Genomic DNA, 7,500 nt, shown 5'->3' with positions numbered 1-7,500 from the left:
GACACTATATTGCGAGGGAGTCTTCTCTCTCTCGCCGCGTTTTTTGTTTGTCAAGCTTTTCACGGGATCACTCTACCGGTGCTTGTTCCAGGAGGTTTTCATCTCGGAGATCAGACTTGGGTGACCTCGGTTGTTATTGTTGCTGGTCTGTTGTTCAAGTACTTCCTCTTTTTCCATCTCTCTCTCTCTCTCTCTCTCTTTCACTCTATCTATCCATCTCCCTCTTTCTTTTTCAGTCCCGCCTTACTATCCCTCTTACATAGCTTCTCTCCTTTTCCTGTTTCATCCCTTCGACCCCGCCCAATAAGCCTCCATCTCTCCTCCTCTTTCCCTGAGCATCCTATAAGCCGCTGTCCAGCCTTCATTGTCTCCTTCCATCTCTCTTTCTCCTCTCCTTCCCTCCATCCACTGCCCCACCCAAATTGCCTCTCTTCCCTTCCTTCTTCCTCCATCCTTCCTTCCCCCCCCCCCCCCCCCCAACACTCCTTGCCTCCCTTCCCATTGCAACGCCCCGCCCTCATTGTCTAACTGACCGTCCTTCTACAGCCGTCGACCTTGGCCAGCCGGGAGCATGTAAGGTCATCTGATGTATAAGAAAAAGGAAGGTCATCATTCTATTCATACACTGCGTAGAGTTAAGATGAAAGACGAAGATAAAGGAGAGAAGAATAGACGTAAGAGGAAGAACTGTATTTTCTCCTTATCCATGAAGTACGTAACGAAAGGCGTCGGTCAGTATAGAATACACAGAAAAATGAGAATAGAGGTAGAGTAAGGTAGACAGACAGGTATTTTTGTCATTTTATGAGGTACAGAGGAGAAGGCGTTGGTCAGTATAGAATAGATAGAAAAAAAAAAAAAAAGATGAGGAAAAGACAGACAGACAGACAGATAGGTAGACAAACGAAAACACCAACACAAAGAGAGAGCTAGAAAGACGGAAAAACAGACACACACAGAGAATCAGCTAACCAAACAAACAGTCAGAGATAACTAACTGGCGCGTTTTTGTTGCTATAAACTGCAGCCTAATAACTACCTACCTAACAACTCATCAGCTAACACCTAGTCATTATATAACCTATCTATTAGATATTCACCGTTTTTTATTACCTAAACTAAACTAAACTGTTGGACCACCAACTACTACAACCAACCATTTAGCAACAACCTATTAACTGTGGCTTTTAATTATCACCATCAAACGAGAGGAGACCGAGAGGAGATCGAGAGGTTACCGAGAGGAGACCAAGAGGTGACCGAGAGGTGACTGAGAGGAAACCGAGCGGAGACCGAGCGGAGACCGAGCGGAGACCGAGAGAAGACCGAGAGCGACCTAGAGGTGAGCGAGAGAAGACCGAGAGGCGACCAAGAAGAGACCGAGAGATGAGCGAGAGAAGAACGAGCGGAGACCGAGAGAAGACCGAGAGGTGAGCGAGAGAAGACCGAGAGGAGACCGAGAGATGAGCGAGAGAAGACCGAGAGCGACCGAGAGGTGAGCGAGAGAAGACCGAGAGGCGACCAAGAAGAGACCGAGAGATGAGCGAGAGAAGAACGAGCGGAGACCGAGAGAAGACCGAGAGCGACCGAGAGGTGAGCGAGAGAAGACCGAGAGAAGACCGAGAGGAGACCGAGAGGTGAGCGAGAGAAGACCGAGAGGCGACCAAGAAGAGACCGAGAGATGAGCGAGAGAAGACCGAGAGATGAGCGAGAGAAGAACGAGCGGAGACCGAGAGAAGACCGAGAGCGACCGAGAGGTGAGCGAGAGAAGACCGAGAGGCGACCAAGAAGAGACCGAGAGATGAGCGAGAGAAGACCGAGAGGAGACCGAGAGATGAGCGAGAGAAGACCGAGAGCGACCTAGAGGTGAGCGAGAGAAGACCGAGAGGCGACCGAGAGGTGAGCGAGAGAAGACCGAGAGCGACCGAGAGGTGAGCGAGAGAAGACCGAGAGGCGACCAAGAAGAGACCGAGAGATGAGCGAGAGAAGACCGAGAGGAGACCGAGAGATGAGCGAGAGAAGACCGAGAGCGACCTAGAGGTGAGCGAGAGAAGACCGAGAGGCGACCAAGAAGAGACCGAGAGATGAGCGAGAGAAGACCGAGAGCGACCTAGAGGTGAGCGAGAGAAGACCGAGAGGCGACCAAGAAGAGACCGAGAGATGAGCGAGAGAAGACCGAGAGGAGACCGAGAGATGAGCGAGAGAAGACCGAGAGGCGACCAAGAAGAGACCGAGAGATGAGCGAGAGAAGACCGAGAGCGACCTAGAGGTGAGCGAGAGAAGACCGAGAGGCGACCAAGAAGAGACCGAGAGATGAGCGAGAGAAGACCGAGAGCGACCTAGAGGTGAGCGAGAGAAGACCGAGAGGCGACCAAGAAGAGACCGAGAGATGAGCGAGAGAAGACCGAGAGCGACCTAGAGGTGAGCGAGAGAAGACCGAGAGGCGACCAAGAAGAGACCGAGAGATGAGCGAGAGAAGACCGAGAGGAGACCGAGAGATGAGCGAGAGGAGACCGAGAGGCGACCAAGAAGAGACCGAGAGATGAGCGAGAGAAGACCGAGAGCGATCTAGAGGTGAGCGAGAGAAGACCGAGAGGCGACCAAGAAGAGACCGAGAGATGAGCGAGAGAAGACCGAGAGGAGACCGAGAGATGAGCGAGAGAAGACCGAGAGGCGACCAAGAAGAGACCGAGAGATGAGCGAGAGAAGACCGAGAGCGACCTAGAGGTGAGCGAGAGAAGACCGAGAGGCGACCAAGAAGAGACCGAGAGATGAGCGAGAGAAGACCGAGAGGAGACCGAGAGATGAGCGAGAGAAGACCGAGAGGCGACCAAGAAGAGACCGAGAGATGAGCGAGAGAAGACCGAGAGCGACCTAGAGGTGAGCGAGAGAAGACCGAGAGGCGACCAAGAAGAGACCGAGAGATGAGCGAGAGAAGACCGAGAGCGACCTAGAGGTGAGCGAGAGAAGACCGAGAGGCGACCAAGAAGAGACCGAGAGATGAGCGAGAGAAGACCGAGAGGAGACCGAGAGGCGACCAAGAAGAGACCGAGAGATGAGCGAGAGAAGACCGAGAGCGATCTAGAGGTGAGCGAGAGAAGACCGAGAGGCGACCAAGAAGAGACCGAGAGATGAGCGAGAGAAGACCGAGAAGAGACCGCGAGGCAACCGAGAGGAGATAGAGAGGAGTCCAAGAGGAGACCAAAAGCAGAGCTAGAGGAGACCGAGAGTGAGAGCGAACATGTAAGAAAATAAGATGATGAAATAGCAACATATACACGAAACATGTAGGCCAATAATTATATTCAGTGTTTTTCGCCTTTCTTTTAAGAGAGAGAGAGAGAGAGAGAGAGAATGAGAGAGAGAGAGAGAGAGAGGAGAGAGAGGAGAGAGAGAGAGAGAGAGAGAGAGAGAGAGAGGGAGGGAGGGAGAGAAAGAGAGAGAGGAAGAGGTGAGAACAAACAGAAATAGATTAACTGAAATAGGTAATTGCAAAACGGGTATAGTAGACAACGGGAGAATACGAGACAGGTGGTAGAGCGTAGTAAATGCGAGCAGAAAGTAGAAAATCGGGAAAATTAAAAACAAAAGTAAAAAAAAGGAAGAAATAGAGAGGAAAATTATGATATTCTGTCATTTTTCTACTTCTATGCATTCATTTCTCTTACTTTGTATCCATCTATTAGAATTTTTTCATCTTTTTATCAAAATTCTTCACCGTATCTATCAACAAATATGAATAGATAGATAGAAATACATCTGAGTAGATACACGCCTACAAATAGACACGCGGAACAGCAGATAACCAAGAGAAGATAAAAATGAAAATAAGTAAGGAAATAAAATTAAAAAAAGACAAAATCCTGATTGTTTTTGCTCTCAAGAGATTCCAGACAATGTGCGCCCGTGTTTGCATGCAGGTGCGACAGGCTGGCCGGTAGCCTTCACAGGAAATATGTAGCTAATGTAAATAAATAATTATTTATGGATATGTTATTATTTGGCATTGGATACTGTCATGTCCATTATGATATCAGGCGAAAACATGCACCTTCGATTTGATTAAGTTCTATTACATGGCTTTGCATAGGAATGATATTAATTAGAAAGATTGAAAACAAATAAATATATGAAGGACATGTGAAGAGACATGTAAAAGAAAGACGATAGCTGAAGAAGAGGAAGAAAAGAAGACGATGAAGGAAATAGAGAAAGGGGTAGAAAAGAAGGGGAAAGAAGATAAAGAAAAGCGAAAAGGAAATGACAGAAAAAAACACATAAACCATACAAACACAAATCCCAGACAACCGGCCAACAAACAAAGACACAAACAAGCACGAAGAGCAATAAAACCAAAATCATGATTCTAGTGTTCATTTCTTCTTTTCTTTTCTTTTTTTCTTATCATTTGTTTTTGTTTTCCTTGGTCATCTGGTCCCTTTGTGATGTAAACAAGGTCGGAGTGCAAGAAAACTGAGGCCAAAAACCGCCTTGTTGATCGGGTCTGCTCTGGTATTTGCTTGAGTGGGCGGTGTGAGAGGTTTATTGGTATTCAAAATGTTATTATCATCATTATCATTTATATTACCATTAATGGTATTACTATTAATATACATTATTATTACTATTATTATCATTATTATCATTATTATTATTATCATCAATATTATCATTACTATTATTATCATTGTTATTATTATCATCATTATTGTTATTATCACTGTTGTTATTATCCGTATTATCATCATTGTTGACATAATTATTATCACCATTATCAACTTTATCAGTTCTACTACTACCATTATTAATAAAACAATCATTAGCATTATTACCATCATTGTCTTAGGTCTTCAGGTGGTTTGACTTTGCTGAAATTGGATTTTATACTATCATAAAGATTATTGTTATTATCATTAGATTTTTATCATCATTACCAACAGAAACTCAATTTCCTACTATTACTACTATCAATGCTATTAATAACATAGCAGATTCCTGTTGGTATTGTATATATCAATTGATATAGCAATCATTGTAACGAGAACAGTGAAATTATGACAGTAGCACTATTTTATGTAATTATAGTTGAAAACAAAACAAGGAAATAAACACAGGAAACACGAATATGTCGAAGGCCTTTTTGCTTTACTGCTTTATCAGGGCATCATACACAAGAGCTATAGAGGGGGCTATATATGCTGCAGATATCAGGTCAAATCAGTGATCTGGATAGTCGGTGGCTCCGCGGTGCGTTGTTCCTGTTGTTAGCTGACTGCATCAATGCCACTTCTATCATCTTCCTTTGTCGTGAAGTTAGATCTTGTTTAATAATGGAGGCTTGGGACCTCTTGGTGAGATGGCCGTCGATGTCGACGTGAACAACGAAGGCGCTCCAGATGTCATGTCGCCGGAGGGCGTGGCGGTGTTGCCCGATTCGTCGTTCATGGAGTCCACGTCTTTTCACAAGTACGTATACCTTGCCACGTCGGCCGCTAAAGGGCCTGTGGTAGACTGGCCTCTTTCCTCTGACGATGTCGTCCAATCCCCAATGGCGATCTTGATTGTATGTCCCGCTAGGGCCTCTAGCAGATCAGTCATCTCCGAATGTGAAAGAATAATTCTCTGAGGGATGTCCTGCGGGTCGCCTCCTCTCGGTCTGTCCATTATCTTCTCTGCCTTGCGCCTCAGGTGCAGCACACCTCGGGGGTAAAGGAGGCGTAAGAAGGTGTTTCCTATATGTTGGATTTCCTCCTCTAGAAATTCTGGGCTGCAGTCTAAGTGTTTGGAGGGAGAAACCAATAATTACTCCTGTAGTTACATTTGTTGTAGACAGAGAAGAAATGGATAAGGTCGTCTATATTCGTTGGTTTTAAATACCGGTTCGTCGGGTCTCCTGTGTATTCTGGTGTCGATGAACGGAAGTTAGTCATCTCGTTCCTCTTCTTTTGTGCATTGCATGTTGAGGTGCACTATGTTCAGCCTTCCATAGAGGTCCTGGAGATCCGTCCTCGTAGGTATTACGGCGAGGATGTCGTCCACATAACGCATCAACACTACTGTGTATCCACGGCGTGTGTCGGTGATGGTCGGCCTCGAGGTTCTCCATGAAAAACTGGGCAAGGACTGCTGATAGTTGAGAGTCCATTGCAAGTCCTTGGATCTGTTCTTACGCATTGCCACGGAACTCGAACGGGCCGAACTCCACTCACAGGAGGACGAGGGCAACGTAGTCATCCCTCGGCAGAAGGAGCTGGTCCTCATCCAGTCCTTACTTTACGTGTAATTATAGGTGTGAAACAATCAATCAAATGAATGAAAAGGTAAATTCATCCACGTGGAAAAGTATTTTGTAGATAAATTACTACATACAGTTATATGAAGATAAGCAAATCTAAATCGTATTTTGATAAATATTATTACCAATGTTACCCCCGATATCATTATCATAATCATTATTTTATTCATGATCACTGATATCATTACTGCGATTACCATCATGACTGTGCATAATTCCCATTCAATCATCAGTGTGCATCATTTAATTACAATACCTAATCACTTACAAAGGAGGTTACAAAAGCATCCGCGTTGCCCAAGCTGTCACGTGAGACTTGGTGGTGCCTGCTTTTTCTCACTAGTGATAACAAAGGAGAGGTAGATAGATAGAGGCAAACGGAGAGAGAGAGAGAGAGAGAGAGAGAGAGAGAGAGAGAGAGAGAGAGAGAGAGAGAGAGAGAGAGAGAGAGAGAGAGAGAGAGAGAGAGAGAGAGAGAGAGAGAGAGAGAGAGAGAGAAAGAGAGACAGAGAGAGAGAGAGAGAGAGAGAGAGAGAGAGAGAGAGAGAGAGAGACAGAGAGAGAGGAGAAAAGAGAGAGAGAGAGAGAGAGAGAGAGAGAGAGAGAAAGAAACAGAGAGAGAGGAGACAGAGAGAGAGAGAGAGAGAGAGAGAGAGAGAGACAGAGAGAGAGAGAGAGAAGAGAGAGAGAGAGAGAGAGAGAGAGAGAGAGAGAGAGGAGAGAGAGAGAGAGAGAGAGAGAGAGAGAGAGAGAGAGAGAGAGAGAGAGAGAGAGAGAGAGAGAGAGAGAGAGAGAGAGAGAGAGAGAGAGAGAGAGAGAGAGAGAGAGAGAGAGAGAGAACGCTTAGCGGGTGGCCATTGTAAGTAACACGTACCACATCCGGGAGTTTTGTAACGTGCGGCCCTTAAATTCCTTATTTCATGTTTTTCTCTATATACATTTCTTATTCCTTTTTTTTATATCATTATTTGTTCATATTTTCTTCTTTCTCTTTTTTTTTCCTTTTTTCGTTATACACGTACTCTTTCTCTCTCTCTCTCTCTCTCTCTCTCTCTCTCTCTCTCTCTCTCTCTCTCTATATATATATATATATATATATATATATGTGTGTGTGTGTGTGTGTGTGTGTGTGTGTGTGTGTGTGTGTGTATGTATATATATATATATATATATATATATATATATATATATATATATATGTATAT

At 45.0% G+C, this 7,500-nt stretch overlaps 1 protein-coding gene and 1 pseudogene across 1 annotated transcript in view; both read right to left on the bottom strand.

Annotated features, from left to right (window-relative positions):
- Positions 1 to 7,500, bottom strand: part of LOC122247587 (uncharacterized) — a 289,156-nt gene that overhangs the window by 65,603 nt on the left and 216,053 nt on the right. The window lies entirely within an intron of this gene.
- On the bottom strand, positions 5,213 to 6,106 carry LOC147470235 (uncharacterized; annotated as a pseudogene).

Source organism: Penaeus japonicus, unplaced genomic scaffold (assembly GCF_977035675.1).
Source record: "Penaeus japonicus unplaced genomic scaffold, GWHDUDI00000001_assembly GWHDUDI00000016, whole genome shotgun sequence".
In the NCBI taxonomy this organism is placed as follows: domain Eukaryota; kingdom Metazoa; phylum Arthropoda; class Malacostraca; order Decapoda; family Penaeidae; genus Penaeus; species Penaeus japonicus.
The sequence above is the reverse complement of the archived record's forward strand: the minus strand, read 5'-3'. Positions and strand labels throughout refer to the sequence as shown.